This window comes from Macrotis lagotis, chromosome 5, assembly GCF_037893015.1.
Source record: "Macrotis lagotis isolate mMagLag1 chromosome 5, bilby.v1.9.chrom.fasta, whole genome shotgun sequence".
NCBI classification, from domain to species: Eukaryota; Metazoa; Chordata; class Mammalia; order Peramelemorphia; family Peramelidae; genus Macrotis; species Macrotis lagotis.
The window spans coordinates 82,403,107-82,430,870 of NC_133662.1; the positions used below are offsets into that span (position 1 = coordinate 82,403,107).

Genomic DNA, 27,764 nt, shown 5'->3' on the forward strand with positions numbered 1-27,764 from the left:
AGGGAAAGACTGCAAGGAGAATCAAAATCTGAAGCAGAGATTCTTAAGGATAAATTTCAGGTGCTCCATGAACTTGGATGGAAAAAGTAATTATATCTTTATATATAATTGAAATTTAGCAAATGCTAAAACCCCAGGATCCAGATACTGTAGACTTGGTTGGGTTGGTTTTGCTTTCCTTTTTGCTGGAACCAGGAGCCTATTTCAGAGGGCTATGGAAAAGGAAATTAACACAAGCTTTAAAGACTAATTAAAAGACTGAAAAGCTAGTCGGATTCTGAATTGCATGTCATGAACCATTCTTACAGACCTCTAGGGTCATTTCAGGATAATAAACAGGGCATGCTCATTTCTCTAATCTGACTAATGAGTAGTGACTTCAGTGAAGTCAGGAAAAGTGTGAGTGTTCTGGGATATAGATTCCATTTCCCGCCTCCAATAGTATCCATGAATCATCAGCATTCATTATTCATCAAGATTACTGTTATTTCATTTTTGCAAAAAAAGCCCAATTCTTACCTACCTCACTCTGAGAATATAGAGATGTGAACTTGGACATAGGAGGAGAAAAGTTCAGGGTCTGGTTTCTTTCCTTCATGCCAGCTCATAGAAAAAATATTCTGCTATCTCCTGAAATAAACTACAAGGAAATCCCTACCCTGAAAGTTGGTTAAATCAAATGATATTATAGGTAAAATGCTCTGCAAATCTTAAATCACTATGTAAATGTCAGCTATTATAATTAATAAACCTTCCTTATTCTGACTACCTGACTTTTATTTTCCTTTCCTTACCATTCCTTCTGAACCTCAACTTACAAATCTATAAAATGGTCCTATGATAGTTTCACTATCTGCTCTCAGGCTTATTGTTAGGATTGTAGGAGTGAGTTCAGTCTTTTCAGTTATATCCTACTCTTCATGATCCCATTTGGAGTTTTCTTGGCAAAGATACTGGAATAGTTTGCCATTTCTTTCTTTAAATCATTTTAGAATTGAGGAATTGAAGTAAACTGGGTTAAGTGATATGCTCAGGGTTAAGTGTCTGGGGTCACATATAAACTCAGAGGAATGATTCTTCCTGATTCTAAGTCCAGTCCTCTATCTGTTGTGTCACCTATCTGGAAGGGACCTTAGAGGTCATTAGTCTAAACCTTTGATTTTACTTAAGATCAAATTGAGGTCCATATGGGTACAGTGAATAAGCCACCCAAGTTCAGACCAGTCTAGCCTGGAATTAGGCCCTGCACTCAAGAAATTTGCATTTTACTGAGAGGAAAGAAACAACATTTTTATGGATAAGAAAAAACAAAATATATACATAATACACATAAAGTTGTATTTGTCCTTCATTCTCTAAGAGGGCCATGACATCGGCAAGGTAATGTCATGACTTCTAAGTGAATTGGATATAAGTGCAAAATTGCCAGCCTCACTCTCTCCTCCTGAGACATTTGGGTTCAGTGGCAAGATATAGATGAAGAGAACTGAAGATGACCCTGGATGTAGTGGGAGACCTTGGCTTTTCAAAGCTACGAACTTTCCCAGGTCTCAGTCTGAGGCAATGCCCATGCAGTGATTAAAGTTTCATTAGAAGAAATGAGGTAAAGAATGATCTCTTTTAACCTGATTAAAAAAAAAAGTCAACCAGGGTGGGGAAGATCCTCAGGGTTTCTGGCCAAAACAGAAAGGTAATTCTTGAGTTAAAACTTCATGGATATTCAAGTTTTCAAGAAGTATAAGTGTAGGGGCAGCTAGGTGGCACAGTGGATAAAGCACCAGCCTTGGAGTCAGGAGTACCTGGGTTCAAATCCCGTCTGAGACACTTAATAATTACCTAGCGGTGTGGCCTTGGGCAAGCCACTTAACCCCATTTGCCTTGCAAAAAAACCCAAACAAAACCTAAAAACAAAAAAGTACAGGTGTGGAAGGAGATCATTTCAGGAATGGAAAATAGTGGATGGAATGTTTGATAGGGAGAACAGCAAGCAGACCTGTTTAACTGGCCAGTAGTAGAATAATATATGATCAATTTAAAACAATAGACTGAAAACAAATTGTGAAGAACTTTAAATGCAAAGCAGAGGAGTCTCAATTTTATCCTAGAGGGAGACAGAGAACTACTGAAACTTCTTGAGAAGTGACATGGTCCCACCTGTGCTTTAGGAATGATAGTTTCACCGCTGTCACTTCAAAGGGAGGAGCTGATAGGGATCTGAAGTGACCTGAACCCCCAAATCCAGTTTTCTTCACTATCACACCATGTGATAAACTATACATCAAACTGAAGCCTTAAAGGAAATGGGAATTATCACCATGACAGTTCAAGTTCAGCAGCCGGCTCTGCTATTTTACTATCCTGCGACCTTCCTCACAGGGTGACCTTACATTCCTTAGTCCTCAGTTTCCTCATCTGTAAAAAAGGGGCGGGTAGGAGTGAATGCTCATTTGAATTCTAGACGGATGATCCTGTGACCCAGATATTTTGAGCTATCGGAGTCGGTTGGGTGGGCTCACTTCTGTGCCCTCCACTTTGCTCCCTCGGCTCCTTCCCATCGCGTGGACACCGGGAGGCGCTGCCGCCTCAGCCAAAGAGCTGGGCGCTCCCGGGTGGGGAGGGGAGGATGCGGGGGGGAGGAGGGGCAGGGCGAGGAGGGCGGGGCTGGGAGCAGGTAACCTGCAGGGAGGGCCGCGGCCGCCGCTGCTGGGAGGTGGGGGCCCGGGCGGAGGCGGCGGAGCAGGGCCGGCGGGGCCCAGCCCAGGTCCTGAGGGGCCGGCGGAGCCAGCGGGCCCCAGCTCCACTCTTTTTGGCCACTTCCCCCAGTCTCCTGCATCGTACGCCCTGGTGGAGCGGATGCCTGCGTGGCCGTGGGAGAGAAAGGTACAGAGTGGTGTTCCCCACTCCCTTTACCCCCATTTCCTACCGAAATCCCCCCGTTGCCCCTCCCCCCCGCGCCTGGTCCCCGGGCCTGGGAAGAAGAAGGTTGGTGAGGCAGTCAGAGCCCACCCACCCCCCACCTGTTGGATGACTGTGAGGAGGGGATAAAGTCATCCTTCATCTCAACCTGTGTTCTCCAGAAAGCCCTCCAGACTGCCCGGAGAGTCACGGGGGAGGGGTGCCCGCGTCTCCCTTCTTCTCCTGGTTCTCTCCTAAGAACTTAAAACTTTCTTCAGAATTTAAAACTTTTTCATCCTCTGCCCCTCCAGACTTCAGAAAATGTGTAGAAGCCGTGGGTGGGGTTAGGCACTCATAAGGCACGAGTGCTTAACCCAAAGCCCCTGAACTTGGGTTTTTTAAAATGTTCAGTATACTTTAGTGTAATTATTTTTTCTACTCTTCTGCCTTTTGTGTTATGCATTTAGAAATATTCTTAATGGGGGCTCTATAGGGCTCCAAAGGGATGGGGGATGTGTAAAAGGTTAAGAAGCCCTGCTGTAAGCGACACCGCCCAGTAGAATGTAAGCTGTTTGAGGTCAGTGACTGGTGGGTTCCTATCTGAGTTCATGTCATTTAGGAGGAGGCGCTTGCTTGTCGTTAAGGAAAACATGTTTATGCTCGCTTTGGTCCGCTTGGTTTGGACCAAAAATCCCGGAGCTCTGATAATTTATCGTTGGGTGGCTAAATCACCCTTCTTATTTAGGGGATCTTGGGAAGAGGCGGTAAGGAGGGGATGGGTTGCTTTAATTCTCCCATTGGAACTCTTTTCTCCATTTTCAACTTTTCAAAACATGGCCCTAATTAGGATAAGGGAGGGGGATTGAATGGATACTCCTGTTGTTTTTTTTTTGTACTGAATAGTATTTTTTCCCTAATTACATGAAGAGATAGTTTTAATATTTATTTTATACTATTTTGAGTTGCACATTTTTCTCCCTTTCTCCTCCCTAAGAGGATGCTGCTTTTCTTTCTAAAAGACCTAAGTCTGTCGTCTTGGAGATAGGAGATTTGGAAGCCACCCTGACTAAAGCCATTCTTTTCCACTGCCTGCAATGAAGTTTATAGAGTTATCAGGTGTCATTTCCCTGGGCTGTGGTAACCAAGTACTTCAGAGGATTTGCTCCCTGAGGATAACAGAGTATTTGGTTTGGCTTGCCTTGTGGTTTTACTGGGGGGGGGGGGTCCTGTACCTTTTCACCACCCTCTGTGACTGTGACTCAGAAATGGCAGTAAAGCAAGCCAAGAATATATTTCTTAGTTTATGAGTTATTTGAGATTTTTCTTTATGGGGTGGGTAGAAGGAGAGGGCAGCCATGCTAACCTGATAATCTTTTGTTCATACATGTTCTTTTTTTTTTTATTGGAAAGTCTCTCCAAAGGAAAAAAAACAAAACTAAACATTTTCACAATGATCTGTTTATGTAATAGTTTTACAAATCTTGTAACTAAAAAACAAGCACTAAAAGAAAGCATATTTAAAAGAGAGGCAGAAACCACACAAAAACAACAACCAAAAAAACTTTTAAGGATTTGAAGTTCAATTCTGTGCTTTGTCCTTAACTCTTCTAGATGAAGGCTTCACCCCCTTCATTTGTTACATTGGTTTGAGATAGGTGGGTCTGTTGAGCCAATTCCATGGAGGCTCAATCTCATCCAGCTACCAAGATGGTGCAAATTTTAAACAAAACAAAAAGACCTGCTGCTTGAATTCTGAAGAAATGTAAGAAAAAAAAAATTTGCTTCTATGTGCATTTATTCCATGTAGAGTATTTTCATGAAAATTGTCCAGGAATATTATGTAAAATTTCAAATCATAAATTGACTACCACTGTAGGATCCCTTTAAAAGCAGTTTTGACTGAGATTTCTTATTTTTCTGATAATCAGTCGTAAAGATATTCAGGGGTTCTCTGTGACATTGTTATTACCTGTTCTCACCTTTATATGCTGCTTAAGGTATGCATTATGTGAGAAAATCCATCATTTGAATTTAGGAAAGATGTATTAAGGATTTTTTAAAACACGAATCTACCACAATATTAATTGAAATTATGAGCTATGCTAACTAGTTAGTAATTTTTCCTTACTAAAATATGGAAAATTTTGAAGAAGGCAAGTGTTGTGACCCTTTATTTGTCACAGCATCTTGTATCTCCTTCCTTATTTGCCAGCTTTTGCCTGAGTCTGGACTGGTTGAGATGCTAATAGATTTAATGGATAGAGGAGGGCAAACAGCTTGGCTGGCATGGGAGAGGGAGGTGGAAAGGGAGAGGCTCTTCTTATGTCTCCAGGAAAATTGGTAATAGGGTTTCAAACAGAAAAAAAGATTGGGGAATACTTCTAAAACATAATTGAATTTCCCTAAATGTCCTTTTCATAATATTTTTTAAGGAGTGAGCACAGAGAAATATACTTGTGTACAGAGTTATGTGCTGTGAAGTAAAATGTCTGTTGCTAAGTTAAGAGCCATTAAAAGTTTAAAATAAATTGTTTACCCTAATAGATTGTAAGCTCCTTGAAGACTGTCATTCCTTTTCATCTTGTATTCTTATGTCTTGCTGCATAGTAAGCTACTTAATAAATTTTGTTGTTCTATTTAATTGTATTTATTTTTCAGGCCATGATTCATTGTTAAGACTTCTTACCACTCTTTACAGTAGAAAAAGTTGGATGATGATTATTAAGACCTGAAGTACATTTACAATGTTACATACTATATGATAACTCTTTGTATTTGGGTCTTTACTTCTGAATAGAGTGTAAGCTACAAATGGGTGAGAACAGTGTCTTATCTAAACTTAGTATCCCTCATCTCCACGAACCCGGGGTACTTCATCAAGTAGGTGGTGAATAAATGCTTAATGAATGAATTTATTTTCCTTTTTTGCTTCCTAAGCAGATTCTAAACTATAAATTATCATTATCCACTAGAACACTAGACAGACATACGTGACTTATTATGTTGAATGTTAGGGCAGATATATCTCCTGGATGGATATGATGTCTGTTGTGGTGAAAGGTTGTTAAAATGATATTTTCTATTTTTTAATTTTTGATCCTTATTTGATTAAAAAAAATAGGTATTTTCCCCCAGCTTTCCTGAAATGCCCATACCTTTCATTTATTTGTTAATTCCTCCCTATCCCACCCCACAAAAGATTAAATTATAGGAAGCTTGGAAAGAATAAGAAGTAATCTTTCTAGAGCCTTCTTTCCATTCTAAAAGTTAGAATTTTTCTTTTATGCCAAAAAGATACCACTCAAAGTCAACATAACCAAAATTGTATTTGTTATCTTTTCCTCAAAATTCATCCCCTTATGTACTTCCTTATTTTTTCATTGAGGGTCCAGACACCCTGATTGAAATTTTGGCTTTATTTTTGATTCCTCATTAGTTGTATCCTCCCTAATTTAATGTTTCCAGTTGGGTGCTAAATCTTGACATTTCTACTTTTATAATATCTCTTACATCTGTCCCTTCCCACTTATCTCTCTGTCTGTCTTTCTTTCTCTTTCATATATACTCATCCCCCTGAGTTCCCGTTCACCTCTTAATTAGACTACTGAAATGGCCTCCTAATTGGTCTTCCTTTCTGAGGTTCCTTCTCATCTTACACATGTCTAACAAAGTGATTTTCCTAACTTAAAAATCTGATCATACTATGTCTCCTAGGCAATAAACTCCAATGGCTCTCTCTCTCCTGTCTCTAAAATCAAATATAATTTTTTTAGCTTTTAAAACCCATCACAATATGGCCCCCAACTTATCTTAATAAAATTATTGAAATGAGAAAGTATTTATTAAATGCTTACAACATTCTAAGCACGTGCTGTATACTGGGACTAGAAGTAGATTTCCTATTTATGTTCTTCTATTTGAATTAGTTACATATGGGAGAGTTCAGCTGCATGGTGGATTATTGATGGTGTGGTTTTGGGAAAAGAATATCATGATAGTCTCTGGATGAGCAAGGTCCAAGATAATGATTATAATTGCCAGGGACTCCAGACAAATTCATTCTCATTTATTACACTCTATGATCCAGATTGGCCTTCTTGCTGTTTCTTACACATAATCTCTGAGCCTTTTTACCAGCCTTAATTCATTTCAGAAATGTTCTTCCATCTTCTACTTCTTAGTATCATGTATTTTCCTTCAAAATTCTGCTCAAGTGCTCAAGTGACTCCTTTTTTTTTTTTTAGGTTTTTGCAAGGCAAATGGGGTTAAGTGGCTTGCCTAAGGCCACACAGCTAGGTAATTATTAAGTGTCTGAGACCTTATTTGAACCCAGGTACTCCTGACTCTAGGGCCTGTGCTTTATCCACTGTGCCACCTAGCCGCCCAAGTGGCACCTAGACCTCTTCACAAAATTTTTATTTTCTCTATATTTATTTATGAAAATGCTTTCTCTCAATAGATTGTGTGCTCCATGAGGGCAAGTCCAAGAAACAAATATTCCGGTTTGACAGGAGAATGAAGGGAGTAATGCAAAATAAACCTTGAAAGGTAGGTTCATACCTATATGTGGAGAACTTTAAAGGATCTAAGAAGTTTAAATTTCACTCCAGAGGCAAAAAAGAACTATGGAAGTTTGTAAAGTTCAAAGGAATGACATAGTCAAAGTGATACTTTTGGAAGATCATTTGGTAAAGGTACAGAGGAAAGTGGAAGAGGGTCGGGCTAGAAGCAGAGAGACCAGTAAGGAAATTGTTAAGAATAGTTTAGGCAAGAAGTGATAGTTAATGGAAAGAGGAGATAGATGAAAGAGATTTCCTTTTATATTTTATCTATTATTTCTAACAAATACTACCACAAAATGGGATAGAGGGTAGTGCTTACCTACTCCCTCTTCATTGAGAGTCCCCACTAAGTTCTGGACCCATGCACATGAACCAATTTCAAATCTGAGGGAGGCTGACCTCAACTGTAAAACATAGATGTCTGTAGCATTTAGTTCATATGATTATTGTGAGGATGATGAGATACCTTTGAAATGTTTTTTGAACCTTAAAGCACTTTATAAATGACATTTTATTTTTATTTTTTAATTTATGGAATAAAACAGGCATTTTTATAAATAAGGAATTATGCACATAAAATTGCAATTCTATTTTATACAACTTATTATTCCTTTGCAATATATAAAAAGTTATCACATAAATTTCTGTTTTTCCCCTTCCCTTCCTTTTCCCCTCCCTAAGAATGGCTACCATTAGGCACAAGTAGGTGTGTGTATATACACACACACACACACACACACACACACACACAGGCACACATACATGTAAAATATTATTCTATACATACTTCTCTTTCTCTGGATGCAGATAACATCTTTTTGTATATGTCTTTTATAGTTAATTTGAGTATTTATAATAGACAAAATGCCTTATTCATCCAAAGTCATTCTTAAAACAATATTATTGTTATTATATACAATGTTCTCTTGATTCTGCCCATTTTATTCTTCATTATTTCATGCAGACCTATCCATTTTTTCCTAAGATCAATGAGGTCATCATTTCTAATTTTTTTCTCATCCTTTTTGAATGGGTTTAGATAGAAAATGGATTGAATCACTATCCTGCTATGATTTTTAAAAATTCTATGGGTTAGTATATGAGGGATAAAATAACAATTTTTCTATTTTAAATAAAAGTATTAGGACACAAGCACATCCTTTGCAGACTCACTGAAAGCATCTCCAGTACAATTCCAGGATCAGGGGGAACAGCAGAAATGAATATATGTGTATGTATGTGTGTATATTCACATACATAGCTCATACATCCACACATATCCTATCTTGTTAATGTGTGACTTAGAACTCTTCTCCAAGGTCTTTATACTTTTAGAATACTTCATTTCCTGTAGTTTAGAGAAGGATTACTTGTCATGGCACCATTTATTAAGAACATTGTTCTTAAATGTTAATGAATTCATGTAATGCCCAGGTAATGGTGGCTAATGGTTTAGTCTGTGATAATGGTTCAGTCTTAGTGAATTTCATTGGTTTGATTCTCTTGGATATTTTGAGATTGTATTTGTAGTATGAGGATTTGTCATCTGTTAGTTCATGAAAGATAGTAAATGTCTCATGTTTAATACTAGTCACCAGGTTTTAATCTTGTTAGGTTTTTGATCATGGGTGCTAAATTTTTACAGTCTGTATTGGAGTGTTACATGCTTTTTACCTTTTCCTTGAATTAATGTACTTTTATCGATGTGTTTGGGTTCTTTGAAGATAACCCTTCCATCATTTCTGGTGGCTTTGACCTGGTCTTGAATTGTTGTCATAAAATCCTATTTCCACAAAGTAATCCATGTGACTCCATCTTTTGTTTGATGCTACTTTACTGACTGGCCCAGTGCATGCAAATATAACCCATGGAAGGTCTTTTGATTCTGTTCTTGGATCTTAGCCATTTCATAGACTTCATTCAAAACTAAGCCTATTTTGGTTTCATTTAGCAAATCTACTGGCTTGAATCTGTTACCAGGCTTTAACCATTTCTTGATGGTGATGTCTGCTTTTTATCAAAAAGTATTTCTGAGGGTTTTGACCTCATGTTGCTTTAAAAATGTCTATCAATCTTCTTCCTTTTTTGGTGAGAAAATATTAACCTTTCATAGTTCCCCTAGATTGATGGACCTTATATTTCTTTAATATTGCTTGGGTTTTTGTGAGGTTTCTTTCCAAACTTTTTATGATCTATTTTATTATTGCATAAGTGTACATGAGAACTAGTATTGCTTAAGGGTTAATTGTTTTCAATATGTCTTTTCCAGATTTCATTTCAGGTTTAGCTTCACCTTTAATAACTTTATCCTCAGGGTCTCTTTCCTGGGGGGGAGATTTGTATTTGCAGGTATCCCATTCATCCATTGAATCAAAGTACCTCTGGTTCCAAATTTGAAACTTTCTATCTAACTTTTTTTTAATGTACATTGAGAATTTATATTTATCAATTCCAAATCACACTTTCAATATAATTTCATAAAAGACTTATTTTTATATATTTTCAGTGGAGCAATATAGCTTGATCTCATCTTTGTAAATTAGATGATTAATAAGATATTTTGGTTTGACTTTAAAATTGAAGTCATATTTAATTATTTTTAGGTGAGATAATAATGGATTTAAACCAGGTGATGGGTTTAAAACTATATTGGGCTTAAATAATCTCTTATTATCTTAAATTATCTCCTTGAAAAATACCATATTTTATATTAATTGTTCTTGATACTATCATGAAGAAGCTAAGTTTCAAGTAGAGAATTGTTTTCCTTATGGACATCAAATACTGGTGTTCTCATTATGTGTAGGTCTGTCTTGTATATTTGCAATACATCACTATATGTATATAGTGGTAGTACATGAATAAATAATGAGTGTGGAATGAAGTCAAAGTCTTTGAAATAATCAGCAAAGGCAGTATAAATATTTTGTAGTTTTCAAGCAGCTTTTTCAGTATTAACTGGAGCAAGAATAAATTGCTTTTATTTGTTGCATTTAGAAAATGCCCTTTTCTCTCTTCAACAAAGAGAATATATTTTTTGGTGGCTATAGTTTTTGGTGATATCATCACCATCACCATCAATCACCATCATCATCATCATCATCATCATTCTTTTTCATGGAGACCAGAAAATATTCCTGGGTCAAATTGTTCTCCTAGTATTCTTTTATATTTAATGTTCTAAATTATATCACACAGTTGGATAAACTAATTATTTTTGTAGTTGAAATATTGGATTAAAAGTTTACATCTTCTGAAGGTTAACTGAAGCATCTTTGGGACAACTAAAGTCACAGATGGATTGGATGGGGATGAAATATATACATCCTGTTCCTGAATAATATTGATTTCTTGGTTGCAACATATTTGTAGCTATAATAAAAAAAACTGAATAAGAACTTTTTCATAAAGATCCAGCAGATTTGTGTGATTTCAAATGTTCAATCTCGGATCATTTTGTTAGAAAATAAAATCTATGTTCATGACCTACTGAAGTTCAACCATTACTACTGTTACAATGTTCTCTTTGGCAAAGGGAGTATCTATTTATAACCTCCAACATATTAAAACAGGTCAGAAGGTATGGAAGATGTGTGTAGCCATGAAAAAGGATTTCTGAAAATCTCTATATTTCATAAACTTTTTATTATACTTATTTAATTCAATGATAATCAGTATTTGTTATGGCAATGTTTGTTAAAATCTTTTTCCTATTTCTATGGATCAGTGTTATAGTGGGATGATTGTGAGTACCAGTTAAGCCTGAAAACTTATTTTTATTATTATTATTTTTCATTATCTTATTTGACCCATAAAACATCCCTGTGATGTAATTCCAAGGGATTCATAAAGAACATGCTGCATATCTTCTGAGAGAGGGATTATGGACTCAGATCACAGATTGAGACATATTTTTTTTGGACATGGTCAGTGAAGGAATTTGTTTTGCCAAGGCCAACCCTTTCTATTTATTATACTAAGCAAAAGCTGCTGCTTAGTTATAAATCAATGTAAGCAAACAACTAGGAAGACAATTTTTATTGTGAATTCATAATGAAAATGCATTACAAAATCAAATTATTTTAAAAATTATTTTATATTTTTCTCTGATGAGTAGAAATTGCTCATTTATTATTTCTTCTGGATACTTTACTAGCTCAGTGACTATTTCTTCCCACCACTATTAATTACAACCTGTCTGTCTTCTCATCCTATTCTAGTATAAATTCTAAATCTATTTCTAACCCTACTTCTGTTTCTCACTTTAATTACATTTATAATTGTTTCCAGTTTGTATTTGTGTTTCCAGATTCAAAATGGCTAGGTGAAGCAGAGGATAGAGCCCTGGGCATGGAATCAGAAAGATCTACCTCAAACACTTAATTGTATGACCCTGGAGAAGTCAAAACTTCTGTCCATCTCAGTCTTCTTATGTAGCCTACCTCTTAGGGCTATTATAAGAGTCAAATCAAGAGAAAGTAAAGCACTTAGCACCAGTGGACCCTTAACAAATGGTTGTTCTTTTCCCTTCCCTTCCCTCTTTCTGTTTTCCCCCCAAATCTTTTTTTTTGTTTGTTTTTTGGCAAGTTGATAGGATTGAGTGACTTGCCAAGGTCACACACACAGTTAAATATTAAATGTCTGAGCTCAAATTTGAACTCAGGTCCTCCTGACTCCAAGACCAGTGCTCTATCCACTGTACCACCTAGCTAGCCCTTTCCCCTATATCTTTACATTAAAACTTATAGAGGATCTGGAAAACCAGCATCATTTAATGGAAAAAAATGTTGGATTTAGAGGCTGGAGACCTGAGTTTAATTCCTATATGAGATATTTACTAGCCTTTTATAACAATGGGCTAATTATCTGCCCTCAGTCTTCCAATTTGCAAAGTAGGAAAAATTAGAATTATATTATCTATCTCCTAGGGTGACTGTCAAGAATGCTCTTTAAATTATAAAGTGCTATTAATCAATCAATAAATATTTATCAAGCAACTACTGTATGTCACACAATGTATTAGGCATTGGGTAGATAAATACAAAGAATAAGCTAGCATTCTTGTTTCTGTTTGTTTCTTTTGCAAGGCAGTGGGATTAAGTGACTTGCCCAAGGTCACATAACTAGTATCAAGTGTCTGAGACTGGATTTGAACTCAGACCTCCTGACTTCAGGGTGGTCATCAGGCCACTCATGAGCTTGCATTATTAAGGAGGAGTGAATAAAAAATGCACATTAAAATATAAAATTAATAAATGAAAATATATTCAAAGTATTTTTCAGGGGGCCAAAGCTATTGGAAGATAAGGGAAAAACCTTTTCCATGCAAAATATGGTGCTTGAACCATCTTAAAGTGAGAGAGGGCACCTGAAGTGGTGATAAAGAGGAAATGCATTCTAAGAATGGGAGATGGCCCATGTAAAGGTATGGAGTCAGGATGCCATATGTGAAGAACAGAGAGAGAGAGAGAGAGAGAGAGAGAGAGAGAGAGAGAGAGAGAGAGAGAGTAATTTTGTCTGGATTACAGAATGCAGGAGATAGAAGTACTATCCAATGAGGTTGCAAAGATAGGTTGGAGTCAGATGGTACAGTACTTTTAAAGTTAAACAGAGAAATTTGTATTTCTCCTAGAGCCAGTAGGCAACTAGAGTTCTTGAGTAGAGGAGTCACTTGGTTAGTCTACCCTCATTGTCCTCAGGCAATAGGCAATATAGTTCATCACCAGACCACACTTGAAATGTTTTTTAGCACGGCAGGAATATCCTATAATTTATGCTTTGCTGGGATAACCCTTTCAGGATAAAACCTATCTTTAATATATTACAATCTATATGCAAGTCATCATTGTTAATATGCTGTCAACTACTTAAACTCAACATAAAGCTTTCCATTTCCCTTTGTCACCTACAATTTTGATACTTTTTGAGATTAATGTTTCATTATTCTTAGCCATATAGCATCATTAGGAAGATACAATGCTCAAAAAAATGTACTTTTGTGATAATAGTAGTTTGGATTTACTGAAAAACATATTTTCTCCAAAGATCAGATCTGCTTTCCTCCTTGCATTTCTTGTGCTAGTTCATTGGTCATTTACAGGTCTCATATAAGATATATTGTCAGTCTAATTCAAGAGTTTGTATATTGTAATCTAGGACATATAAATTCTTCATCCACTTGGTTTTTCCTTTCTGGATTGTTGGGTTGATCTCTTTTTGAATGTATTTTCTAGGATATGACTGTATATAATCAATCATCTTGTTATTGATCTGAAATGAATAAAGAGGTAACAAAAATAACTATTTGAAGCTTATTTATTTATGCCTTTGATGGTTTAATGCATTTAGTTAGATAATAAACATTATTAAATGCCTACTATGTGCCAGGCTAATAAGCATGAAGACTACCAAAAAAAGAGTCAAAATGCCATCCCTCCTCTTAAAGAACTTAGAATTTAATAGAGGGAGAAGTTTGGGGAGGAATAAAAAGATTTGGAGGAGCTACTGTTAAAAAGTAGGATAGGAAATTGTTAAGGGAGGTATAGTTGGATAGCCTGGCAGTAGTGAGGGCCCCTTTGATGTTGTTTAACATAAATTTGTGGTGAATCCAATCAGCACAGTTACATGATTTTTGTCTTCCTTCATTCAGCAGCATGTGTGTGGGAGCAGATTGTGGAAGTGATCCAAGACTGAGGCTAGGCAAGATACAGTCGGAAAAGTGATAAAGTTGTGGTGGTGGGGGAGATAAGGACTCAAGAATTGAATCTGTCTTTGAAACCTTCATTTCCATCCTTCTTAACTTAAAAATGGGTTTCCATTTTCTCTTTTGCCCCATTCAAAAAGTAATATTCTTTATTTTCTCAATGATAAAGATACAATAATTATTTTACTAATTATGAAAGGAAACTACCATTTACATACTTGTGGCTGTTTGGAGAATGAAATATAAATCATATCACATGTACAGTTTGAGGTAGATGAAATCTGTATACAAGAAATAAATGTGTCACAATTGCTGTGAGCAAACAAAAACAAGTCTTTTAGATTCATACATTTAATAGAGAATGAAACTTATTTAACTTTTTTCAAAACCACCCATCCATGCAGAAAAGAAACAGAATTGTACCTTAAGAGAAGGACCTGGCAAAGGAAGATTAGCCAAGAACAAGAATAGGCATGTTTTATTGGTACCATGCAAGTTATTAGAAAATACTTAAAATCTGCTTCAAGCTGATGTTGATCAGTTTATATGCTACACAAAAGAATCCATTTTGTAGAATGCATTGCATAATTGCAAAGTCTGCATATCACTTATCTAATTTGCTTTTATTGGAGTGCTGGTTTGTCTAGTAGCAGGCCTGTTAGGGTATGACCTACATGACTACACACCTCAGGGAAAAAAACCTCTGTAGAAGGTGTTAAAATAAACCATTGCAAGTATTTATTCTGAGCTCTTAGCTGCTAAATGGATTATAGTTGAAAGTATCCGAAGCCCTCAGTGATACCAGTAAGAAAAAACTTATTTTACTAATATTGAACAACAGACAGTTGTAGTTTACTTATTTAAATTACAAAACAAAACAAAAACTTTTTTTTTGGATGGAAATCTAAAGTAATGGTGCCTGGTGTATACACAAAAAATCTCAAATCATGTCTCTCCATATGGAAAAGCCTAGGGAGGCCAGCTTCCAAGGAAGTTATTTCATACTGGAAATGCCTTGCAAAGATACTGGAGTATGTACAGATATGTTCTGTGACGTTTTCCAATTGGCTAACCATCTGATAAATAAAATGCTACAGAGGCATTATAAAAGGACTAACCAAGTAGAGTTTTAGTTTTTTTTTTCTCTTGGTTGCTCTGCTCTGGATTTGAATCTTCCCCTTGAGAGACAATGCAGTCTGTGAAATGGGCTTTGGCCCAGGGTCTCTGTTATTTACTAAGTGAAGGAATTGGAAACTATGATCTACCAGTATCAAAAAGTCAAGAGAGCAAACCCGTGAACAGATATCTGAGCAATCCCAGTTCAACATGAGTATCTTGCCAAGCTAGGAGTGACCTTTGGGATTCAGGCCAGCAGTAGCTAAGAGGAGGATTCATCCAGCATCTGTGTCTGGATATAAACATTATTGTGCAGAAACTGTGCTGAGTTAGCTTATTCTTCCCAGAGACCAAGGGAGAGTGTGGCCAGAAGTGCTGGAAGGCAATGTTTGTATATTTGTTCTTTCTATATATTTGAAGTAAATATCCTTTGGTCAAAGCTAAGAAATGTTAAATAGTTAAATGGAATTGTAGTGCTATTCACTGGCACCTAAATGTAAGGAAAGCATAGCTGGTAGAAATTTGAACAAATAACAGAAGAGGAGACTCCTCCAAATCCTCAGGAAAGACTAGGAACCTGAGGGGTATAAGCAACAGGATTCATTACAGGGAATACTATTTTCTAACATGCAATACATGTTGCCTTAGCTTCTTAAAAAGAACCTTCTGAACATAGGTCATGCTTGAGGAACAAAAAGAAGGTCATTTTATCTGGATTACAGAGTGCAAGAGGAGAAGTAACATTCAGTAGGACTAGAGAGATGGATTGTGGCCAGAATATACAGGACTTTAAAATCTAAATAGAGGAATTTTTATTTTCTTCTAGAGCTGTGTGACTCAGGATCATCATTATGAACATCAGCCATGGGATGTGATGTGTTGAAATGTATTAGGTCATTTTCTCTCTATGCTGCATTCTGTCAGATTGCAATGCTCTTTGAGCATTACTGTTCCTGCTTTTAATTTAAGGCTGTTTTTTTAAACACTTTTTTTTGTTGTTGTTAGAAGGTGAGAACTATAAGATTTAGTGTTTTCTTCTTTGCCTTTGCTGCCAAGAAATTAAAAGCTAAACCCAATAATCATTTATAAGAATGAATTAATTTTAGTTACCATTGCCACTAATTCTTCTTTTAATTGATTTCTATAATGTTCTATTTTTCACTGTTTTTTAAATGTTATATTCAAAATTGTAAACAACATTACATTCTTTTGGAAGTAGATGGGAGTATAAATCTTATACAAATGAATAGAAATAATTTTTCTATTTCCTATCAATATCTTTATATTGTCAGTGTGCTTGTCTCTAAGCAATCTCTATTGTTAATTTGTTCTTCTTGATATTCAGAGTTGGAAATCCAGATAATCAAGACAGTTAGAATTTCATCTAAGATAAGAATGAATAAGCTAAGAGTGAGGAAAGGTGCTCTTAAGAGTAAATAAAGATGTAAAATCTAGCGTTTGAACTTGTAACATCTATTGTGATTTTTTGAACTTTTTTGTTTTTTTCTTTTTTAATCCTTCTTAATTCTCAAAGAACTTCCAAGTAGGAAGGAATATAGAAGATAACTAATACTACTCATATCTCAGTTGTGAGAGACTACTAGATAACTGAGACTGGGACAGATGAGATGATTATTTTAAGAGGAAACCAGATAATTTCTCTAAAATGGGCATTTCCAGAACCAAGGAATTCTTTCTGAGCTTTTGACTGTTTTAGAAGTGGAATTTTAGGTGGGTGAGGAAAAGAGTTTCCTGTTCATAGCTTTCATATTTTGATCACAGACTGTGGTTTTTCTGGAACCAACTTTTTCTGTTGATTTAAGAAATAGTGTTCAGTTTTTTTGCTCTCATCTTTTGTTTTAAGGATTTCTTTCTAAAAATTATTTTTCTTATATTTCTTCTATTTACCTGAAACAAAATAAATGATACACAGACTCAGGGTTTACAGAGTGAATTCCACAAAATGTGTTGGGGTTATTTAATGTCACATGTAAACTGATCAACATCATTATTCAAGATATATATATATATATTCTTAAAAATGCCAAATGAACATACTCATCTATTTTAAAATTAATTTTAACCTATGCAATATCCACAAGACCTTATTTATTATTCATACTGCATGCTTATTCATTTCTTCCTTGTCTTTTTACCTTTGACTTCCTTTCTCAATAGCAATTAATTCAACAATTACTCCATGCTTACTAGCATGGAGGCATTCAGGATTCAGTTTTTAAAATGTCAGTTCTGTTGCTCTCAAGAAGCTTGTATTTGATTTCAGGAGGTATGATATGTATACAAATAAATATTATAGTTATAGAAAGACATTTATGGAAACATGAGAGATCCCAATAGAAGTAGTTGGGGGGAAAAAAGTTGAAGGGGAGGAAAACACATTTATATTGTATATCTGGGGGAAATCAAAGAAGACCTCATGTACAAAGTGGCATCTAATTCTTGAGATTTTGTGTCTTTCCAACTCAGAAGATGATGGACCAGGAATAGAAATAAGGAAGAAGAAATAACAAGTTTAGTTTAGGACATAGAGAGTTTGAGTTGCTTGCAAGACAAGTTGAGATGTCCAACAGGAACCTAGAAATGTAGGACCAGAGTTAGGGAGGAAAGATTAGGGCTACATGTGTAGATTTTTGACCAAGGATATTCTGTAAACATTCCAAACTCACTATGTCCAAAACAGAACTCATAATCTTTTTGCCAGACCCACACCTATCTGAATTTCCTAATTATTATTGGCAGCACAATAATTCTTCCAATCACTTAGGTTTGCAACTTAGTGTCATCCTTGACTCCTCAGTCCCCTTCATCTTTATTATATCCAATTAGTTGTAAATCTTGTTATTTCTATCTCCACAACTCTCAAATATGACTCCTCTTTACTCATACAACCACCCTTGTTCAAGGCTTCCTCACCTCTCATCTGAATTTCTTCAGTAATCTCCTAATTGATCTTCCTTTCAAATATCCACTCCAATATATCATCCTTGGAGGAGCTAAAGTGATTTTCCTGAAATAAAGTGATTTTCTTGACCATATCATCTTCCCATTCAATAAACTTCTATCATCTCCAGGATCAAACATAAGCTTTCCTATTTTGTTTTAAAAGTTTTCCAAATCTGATTTGTTCTTACATTTTCCTGTTTCCGTTCCTTGAAACTGGTCATCCCCAATACCTGGAACTCTCTTCCCACCCCACTGTCACCTTTTTTGTGGAATCTCTGTGTAACTCTTAACAACTGGTTTAGCAGGCTGGGATCACATTTTCCCCTAAGAGGCCTCAGCTCTAGTCTCAGGCAGAACAGGTTCATTTCAGGGTGAACCTGAATTCTAAAAAAGTTTAATCAATCATTTTTCTTATATTCTCTAACCTTCTCTTCCTGGAGCCTTAGGGAAAAATCAGTTACATTTCAGATTTGGCTCAGTGATATGGTCTCCCCAAATGGTGATAGAAAGGTATTCATCTACACTGTAGATCAGATTTAGGTAAGTTGTATATTTTCTGCACGCAAAAGAGATGCTTAAAATACAAAATACTCAATCAAGCCCATATTGAAAAAGACTTAAAATATGATGCAATTATCTCTAATTCCTCCTTTGGAGGTTGATGCTTAAAACATTAGAACATCAGTTAATTAATGGAATTTCTGGGTTTACTTTTTGTCTTTACCTCAAATATGTACTGTCCATTCAACTCAAGGTTCATGTCTGCAGCACCATCAGGCCATGGATTGAGGTTGCCCTCCTCTTGGTGGTCACCCTTTTACCAGAAGCAATAGATGTAGGACACACTCCCTCACCATAGCTATTATTGAATGAAAGAGCCAGAAACAATTGAAAACATCCCTGGGAAGTAGGTGCTATCCTTTTTTATAGAAACCAAAGCAAACGGTTAAGTGACTTGTCCAGGATTACACAGCCAGTAAGGTTATAAGTGAGCTTCTCTTCCAAGTTCAGTGATCCATTTAGGATGTTACTTTGTCATCTCAAAGCTCAAGTCTTTATTGCTGAAGTACTTGGGTCCCCTAAGCTCAGTGAATACTCCATAGGCAGATTGGGAGATACATTTTCCCCATCAATAGCTCATTTCCTTCAAGGCAACTTAAGTATAGTCTTCTGCAAAATGATATCGTGGTTCCCTGAAAATAAGACCTGGTCTTATACAAATTTTTACTTCAAAAGATGTATTGGGGCTTATTTCAGAGGATGTCTGGAGATAGGCAGTCATTCCTGAGGGAATCATTATTTAACCTATTCTTCTTTCTACAAGGAAGTTCTTCATGTCTTTAGCATGGTGAGCCCTGGCAGAATCCCAGACCAGCAGACATCTTTGGACAGCTTGCAAAACAAATGGCAGCATTAAATTGATGCTCTTCCTTATAATTGTTTGCATGAACCAGGCTTTTTTGACTTCAAGAATATAAATACCCAAAACACATTCAATCTTCTCTTTCTTGCCCTTAGTGATGGTCAGGGCTGGGACTTTCTTTCCATACAGGCATTATCAAGCCTGCAGTTATTTGTGCCATTGTGTTTGTACTTCCATTGGTCATTTGGCAATAAGTTTTGAGTTCAACTGTTTACTTTTCATCCAAAGGTGCCTGCTTGAGTATTTTTTTTTTTAGGTTTTTGCAAGGCAAATGGGGTTAAGTGGCTTGCCCAAGGCCACACAGCTAGGTAACTATCAAGTGTCTGAGACCGGATTAGAACCCAAGTACTCCTGACTCCAGGGCTGGTGCTTTATCCACTGCGCCACCTAGCCGCCCCTTCTGCTTGAGTATTTACAAATATTTAATTATAATTTATATTATCATTTAAGTATTCATGTGAATAATATTATTCATATTTAATTATATATTAATATTATTATTTTATAATTCATTATGTCTGTCATGTGTGGCAACTGACGTCCTAAATGTGTCCATCTGGTTGAAGATCTTAATTAGGGCTTATTTTTGGCTTATCCTGAAAAAAAATCACGCTAGGGCTTTTTTCTAGTTAAGTATTATTTCAGGGAAACATGGATTAAGGAGATAGCAAGGTCGAAGGAAGGTTTTTTATGGATTGTGAAATACTGAGCAACAGCAAGGAGCCAACAGATAGGAATAGACTGAGAGGCAGTGATGGGTTGGACAAACTTCTGAAGGAATCAGGATTAAGGATATAAGTGGAGGGGGTTAGCCTTGACAAAGATAGTCTGCCTCTTCTCCAGACTGGAGCAACAAAGGAAGGAAAAAATGGGTGAAGACTCAAAAGGGTTTTGAGATCAAGATGAAGAGTTGAGAGAGAGTTGTTCATGCATAACCTCAGTTTTTTTGTTTTTTTTTTTCGGGAAAGTGGGAGGTGAGATGATATGCTGAAAGAAAGTAGGTTGGAGGTTTGAGTTGAGAACTTGAGGAGAGAAGAAAGTTTGAAATAGCTTCTCTGGAAAGGTAATGATAATAATGATATTTACTAACCTTTATATAATGTGCCAGGCTCTGTGTTAAGTGCTGTACAATTATTATCTCATAAAAATCCTGTGAAGTAGGTGCCATTTTTGTCCTCATTTTACAGATGAGGAAACTAAGTACACAGAGGTTAAGTGACTGGTCACACAGCTATTAACTATCTCTATCCATTGCACTATTTAGCTGCCTCTAAATCAGAGTGATATAAAGGATTTCTGTGAAGCTGAGGGATCATATGAAATTAGATATAAAATTCATTTGTGGTGAACCTATACTTCATGTTAATATGATGTTCTTGGGAATAGGAGAAGATAAACTGGATAGTTCAAGGCTGAAGAAGTGAACAATGGAAAGACTCTTTCTTCTCTGTAATTGTATTCCTCATTTTGCTTCTTTATTTCACATTATTTCGTTGGCCTTTCCCAAAATTATGTTCTGTATATTTTATTATAACATTGTGTTGTATTGATATATTAAAGCCTATTTAACCTTTCCCCAGCTCAACCATTGGACATTTTAGTTTTTTTCCAGTTTTTGCAGCTTTTTATGATCATGGTTTTGTTGAATATTGTCAATTGTAAAATGATTAGGTCAAAGTTTGTGATTTTTTTATACATCTTGTTGTATACTGACAAATTGCTTTCTAAAAGAATTGTACAAATTAGTAATCCCTCTAGCAATGCATAAAATACCTACTCTACAATCCTGCTAACATTTTAAATTTTGCTATTTTTGGATACCTTTTCTAATTAAATTAGTTTGAAGTAGTACCCTAAAGTATTAATTTGCATTTCTTTGTTAAGGCAAAAATATTTTTCAAGTGATTATTAATAATACATGTATTCTTTTTTGGTAAATTGTCCATCATATATGACAATTTATTCCAAGGGTCTGGGTATTACTGTCTTTAAATATTTGTATCATTTTTTATGAGCTTAACATATTAAGTTTATAGTGAAGTTTTCCATAAATGTTCCCCTAGTTCATTGTTTTTCTTTTATCTTAATTATGTCATCTTTTGTTGTATAGACATTTTTCATCTTTTTGTAATTGAATCTCAAATGCAGTTCAATTTGGGAAATTGTGCAACATCTTCAACAATCCTAAAATGTTGCCTTACTGAAAAAATAGCCATTTTTAAAATACTGTTTTTCAATTGAAGTTATATAATTATGAATCCTGGAATATCATAGTATCTGAAGAAATAATAGTCTGAATGATCCCATGGGTGAGGGAGAAAAGTCTTGATGGGTACAACATTTTGCTAAGTTGTGGAACCCACAAACAATGGCATAAAGGATATCATCCAGAAATGTGATTAGCAAAGAACAACCTGGACTTGCAGTAAGTGTGAGATCCAACAGATAAACAGTCTTATACTGATACCCATGGAATTTTTTTGTGGGGATATCTAGTTAGTTCAAATGTGACTTCAAACACTTAATAATTGCCTAGCTATGTGACCTTGGGCAAGTCACTTAACCCCATTGCCTTAAATAAAATTTTTTAAAAAAGAAAACAGTGGTACGCTGAAGAGAGTTACAACACATATTCAGACAATTTAAACATCATTCAATATCTTACTACTGGGGCAGCTAGGTAGCGTAGTGGATAAAGCACCGGCCCTTGGAGTCAGGAGTACCTGGATTCAAATCCGGTCTCAGACACTTAATAATTACCTAGCTGTGTGGCCTTGGGCAAGCCACTTAACCCCATCTGCCTTGCAAAAACCTAAAAAAAAATATTTTACTACTATTATAGTCTACTAGGAAGCTAATATTAAATCCTTTTGAAAATATAAAATAGTTTGCTTTGTTGCACTTCACCATTGTTAGCACTGTCAAATTACATTATAGATTTGGATTCTTCAGATGACCTCTCTTTGCTAAAGAGTGCTAAAGAGTGGCACTCTCTCCCCAAATTATTCAGATGTCAGGGAAGGGGAAACTGTAAGCTGCCAGCTTGCAGATCTTTTGATTCTTACAAGGTCAGTGCTAAATGGAAATAAATACTACATGAAAATTAGAGCAGCTAGGGACCCTGGTATAAATCCAGCTAATTGAATTTATAATTCACATAGGGAATGGTAGCCCAGGTTGCCATTTTATTGGAATATAGAAGGACTGTCTTCTTCCATTTCTCACTGAAATTTCATCATGTCACTTGGTGGACTACACATATGGAGATAGGCTTCCAGCAAAATGGGTAGACCTTTTGTAGGACATTTATCTAAATGTATGGATATAATTGGACAAAGTAAGGTGTGGATGAATCAGTATCTACATATTTGAAGAGGGCACCTAAATTAAGGAAAATACAGATGTATTGAAGTATCTGTAATTAAAAATCAGTAATACACTGATCTGTAATCAGTGATTTTTTTTGTTTCCCTTGTCTTTTATGATTTTTTCTGTTTCTCTGAGAAATATTTATTTGTCCAGTGCAAATGAGATAAATATGTTTTTTAATTTCATTTTCTTCTTGTTATTTTTCACAGTGATTCAACAGAAAATGATTATGGCATAGAGTGGAATGCTATTTGAGAATTTAAATTTTCCCATTTTCACAATATACTGAAATCCTTTGCTAATGTTATCAATATAGGTACACCTTCCACTGGTAAATATTGTAAGTTCCCTACATACTTTATTCTTTGTAATTCCAATTAATGTCTTTTCTTGAATTTTGCCCCGAGGCTTCATCCAAATGCTAGATAATGTTAAACTGTGGTTTTCAAAGTCAATATGTAGCCTGCAGGGATCTGTTTCTATATAAGTATGATGATACTGTTCTATACAAATGTCAGCCTGTTTTTAGGCTTGTTGTCTCTTCTCTTTCACTGTTTTGTGAGAGATGCTGTTGGTAATTTTCAGTCAATCTTCTGCATAGTTTTATGCAAACAGTTGGAACTTTAAACCTATGTAGTCCTTGGTCACCATGTTTTTCTCATTCTTTGGTGAAATGAAATTTCTGGGCTCCTTTTTTGACTCCCCCCTTTTTTTGGTGATTTTTGTATTCATTAGACTTAAATTAAAATAGTGATAGATCCAATGTTATTTATTTTGTCAATTTTTTCAGTTTTCAAAGAAAATAACTTTGATAAAAGGGATTGGATAGGAGTGACTATAATCCAATGCATTATAATTGTGGATAAAAAAATAGGTAAAATTTGTGTGCTCTGAGTTTTGGGGACAAATTTTCCCCCAGAAAAAAAAAAAAACTAGAACAGGGAAAAACTTCTAACCTACTACTCAGAGCCTATACTACTGCTTCTGTGGCTGGTTATCTCTACCCCAACTAAACTGGAATTTCCTCAAGCCCTAGCAGCATTATATACTTAGTGTAATTGATCCTGTATCATTTCAGTATAAATTAAGACTCCCATCTTCTATCCCCCCCATACTGAAAAGGTAGACAAAGTGTAGAATGGGTAGGAAAGGTACTAGAGTGATTCTAATTCCCTGGCAAAGGACTCCAATCATCAGCGCTATTTCAACCAACCTCCCTATCATGTTTCCTTGTAGATACAGCTCCTGCCAATCTCAGAATTCACTCTTGATCAGAAAGCCCAGAAGAATTTACATATGACCCAGCCCTCCTAATCCTTCAAACTGACAAAATAAACTCCCTGAGGTGGTGGCGGTGGTGGTGGTGGGGGTGGTTGTCACTTCCTACACCCAAAGTTAAGGATCTTACAGAGGTTTTTAAGACTCCTTAGAGTCCCACTGAATCTGAATAAATAACTCACCCCCAGGCAAACATTTAAATTCCTCCTAAGAGAATACCAACTCTCCATCTCTTCAGGCCTGGGATACATTCTTTCCTAGTCTGACTTGTCAGAATTCTTATCACCATTATGAAGTCTTTTCACATTTTGCTAGAGTGTTTACATTTCTCTCTCCCTCCTTTCTATAAGTCACCTGGAAAGATGTATTGATTGCGTAGAATGCAAACTCCTTAGGGGCAGGCATGTGTTGGCTTCCTATCCTCAGCACACCTGGCACAGTCCCTTTGATATACTATAGGTCCTTCAGAAAAGTTGAATTGAACTGAATTTTACAGATCTCTCTGGGTGACTCATTTTTGCCTCTGGTCCAGGCCCTTCCCCTGGGTCAGCTAAAAGGTCTTACTCCAGATTAAGGGTTCATTGTCTTCCAACTACATTACTGAGGGGAAAGGTAGAGGGGACGGATTCCCTACCCCCCCCATCCAATGGACTAAGCTCTGCTGCATTCAATTTTATAAATCTTTAAAACCTAAAAATGTCACCTACTGTTTCAGAAAAAAAAAGAGCTTGACCATCAAAAACCAAATATCTACCACTATATCCATTTCTAGGGCGAAATTTTATACTTTCATCGGTAAGCATGTCTCCACATTTCTGCAGTTTTTCCTTAAGTATCAAAGATTACCCTTAGGCAGATATGATGAGTAAAAAGGTTCCATTCTATTAAGCCACTTGAAAGTCGTTCAACAAGTGAGAAAAGTTATTGCAACATGAAGTGAAGGATATTTGCATCAATTTAGCAATGGCTGAGCTGAAGATCCAATGATTGCTGCAGAACACAAGCTATTGGAAACTTCTCTTGAAAAACCATGTGGCACCCCAAGCCCTTATGCAGGAATCAGCTTAATCATTCTGGGCAGCAGGTAGATGAACACAAACAGCACCAGGTCAAAGAGCAGGAAGAGCCACAGGTTGAACCAGTAGGAGTGCTTGGTGAGTTGATGCTGCGGATGCGGCCACTCCCTCTTCTTCTTCTCCTCAGGGCTGGGTCAGGGCGCCATCCTCACAGTCCACAACTGTCCCGAACCGCTGCCAAAAAAAAAAAAATAGAGATCAAAGAAACTGAGTTATTGGATTGTATAAATAGAGCTAGACTCAATCTGTATTTTATTCAACAACAGAATGAGCCCTACTGATTCTGTCCTGAAGAAGAAGGCTTCCAATAATTTAGTCATCTCTGACCCATCAGATTATTCTGATAAAATTAACTACAGAGACAGCCCCGCTGGAACATACCTGAACTCTGGACAGTCTGAGACACCCCCCCAAATGAACACATTCCCCTGCAAATCATTTCACATACTGCACCTGTTAACTCAAATAATGAAAGTAACAGAGAGCCTCTTGGTGGACTGATTTGAACTTGTAATTTTTCTTACATATGTGATAGCACTTTTTCTTTGGTGTTCATTGCTAACTACATAGTAACTGTCCTTCACCTTATCTCTCTTTTTTTGAAAGATTTTATTTATTTTGAATTTTACAATTTTTCCCCCTTAATCTTGCTTCCCTCCCCCGCCCACCCCCACAGAAGGCAGTTTGTTAGTCTTTACATTGTTTCCATGGTATGCACTGATCTAAGTTGAATGTGATGAGAGAGAAATCATATCCTTAAGGAAGAAACATAAAGTATGAGATATAGCAGAATTACATAATAAGATAACAATTTTTTTAAAAAAAATTAAAGGTAATAGTCTTTGGCCTTTGTTCAAACTCCACAATTCTTTCTCAGGATACAGGTGGCATTCTCCATCGTAGATATCCCCAAATCGTTCCTGATTACCTTGTTGGCATGAGCAAGTCCATGAAAGTTGGTCATCACCCCCATGTTGCTGTTAGAGTGTACAATGTTCTTTTGGTTCTGCTCATCTTGGTCAGCATCAGTTCATGAAAATCCTTCCAGGCTTCCCTGAATTCCCAACCCTCCTGGTTTCTAATTGAACAATACTGTTCCATCACATACATATACCACAGTTTGTTAAGCCATTCCCCAATTGATGGACATTCACTCAATTTCTAGTTCTTTGCCATTACAAACAGAGCTGCTATGAATATTTTTGTACAGGTGATGTTTTTACCCTTTTTCATAATCTCTTCAGGGTATAAACCCAGTAATGCTATTGCTGGATCAAAGGGTATGCACATTTTTGTTGCCTTATGGGCATAATCACAAATTTCTCTCCAGAAAGGTTGGAAGAGTTCACAGCTCCACCAACAATGTATTTGTGTCTCAGATTTCCCACATCTCTTCCAACATTGATCATTATCCTTTCTGGTCATATTGGCCAGTCTGAGAGATGTGAGGTGGTACCTCAGAGATGTTTTAATTTGCATTTTTCTTATGACTCTGGATTGCTTTGATTTCCTTATCTTTAAATTACATTTGCATATCCTTTGATCATTTGTCAATTGGGGAATGGCTTGTCTTCTTTTTAAAAATTTGACTCGGTTCTCTGTATATTTTAAAAATGAATTCTTTTGTCAGAAATATCAGTTGTAAAAAATTGTTTCCCAATTTATTACATTTCTTTTGATCTTGGTTACAGTGGTTTTGTCTGTGCAAAAGCTTTTTAATTTAATGTAATCAAATTTGTCTAGTTTATTTTTAATGTTGTTCTCCATCTCTTCCTTGGTCATAAACTGCTTCCCTTTCCATAGATCTAACAGGTAAACCATTCCTTGATCTCCTAGCTTGCTTATAATATTGTTTTTTATGTCTAGATCCTGTATCCATTTTGATCTTATCTTGGTATAGGGTATGAGGTGTTGGTCTAATCCGAGTTTCTGCCATACTAACTTCTAATTTTCCCAACAGTTTTATTGAAGAGAGAGTTTTTAATCTCAATAGCTGGTCTCATTGGGTTTATCAAACAGCAGATTACTATAATCAATTCCTGCTATTGCACCTAATCTATTCCACTGATCTACCACTCTTATTTCTTAGCCAATACCAGACAGTTTTCATTATTGATGCTTTATAATGTAATTTTAGATCTGGTAGGGCTAAGCAACCTTCTTTTGCACTTTTTTTTCATTAAATTTCTGGAGATTCTCGATTTTTTGTTTCTCCATATGAATTTATTTAATTTTTTTCTAACTCATTAAAGTAATTTTTTGGAATTTTGATTGGTAGGGAACTAAACAAGTAGTTTAATTTTTGTAGAATTGTCATTTTTATTATATTTGCTCAGCCTATCCATGAGCAGTTGATATTTCTCCACTTATTTAAATCT

The 27,764-nt window shown here is 36.1% G+C and overlaps 1 protein-coding gene across 6 annotated transcripts in view; it reads left to right on the top strand.

Annotated features, from left to right (window-relative positions):
• Positions 1–2,692: 2,692 nt before the first annotated feature.
• ANKRD6 (ankyrin repeat domain 6) overlaps positions 2,693–27,764 on the top strand; it is a 261,561-nt gene continuing 236,489 nt past the window's right edge. For 4 of the 6 annotated variants that reach the window (XM_074187154.1, XM_074187153.1, XM_074187152.1 and 1 more), the window contains exons 1-2: positions 2,693–2,880; positions 7,355–7,443. The gene's annotated coding sequence lies outside the window, so the exon portion shown is untranslated. The remainder of the gene's footprint in view (positions 2,881–7,354; positions 7,444–27,764) is intronic. The other 2 variants (XM_074187156.1, XM_074187157.1) reach the window with 2 other exon arrangements.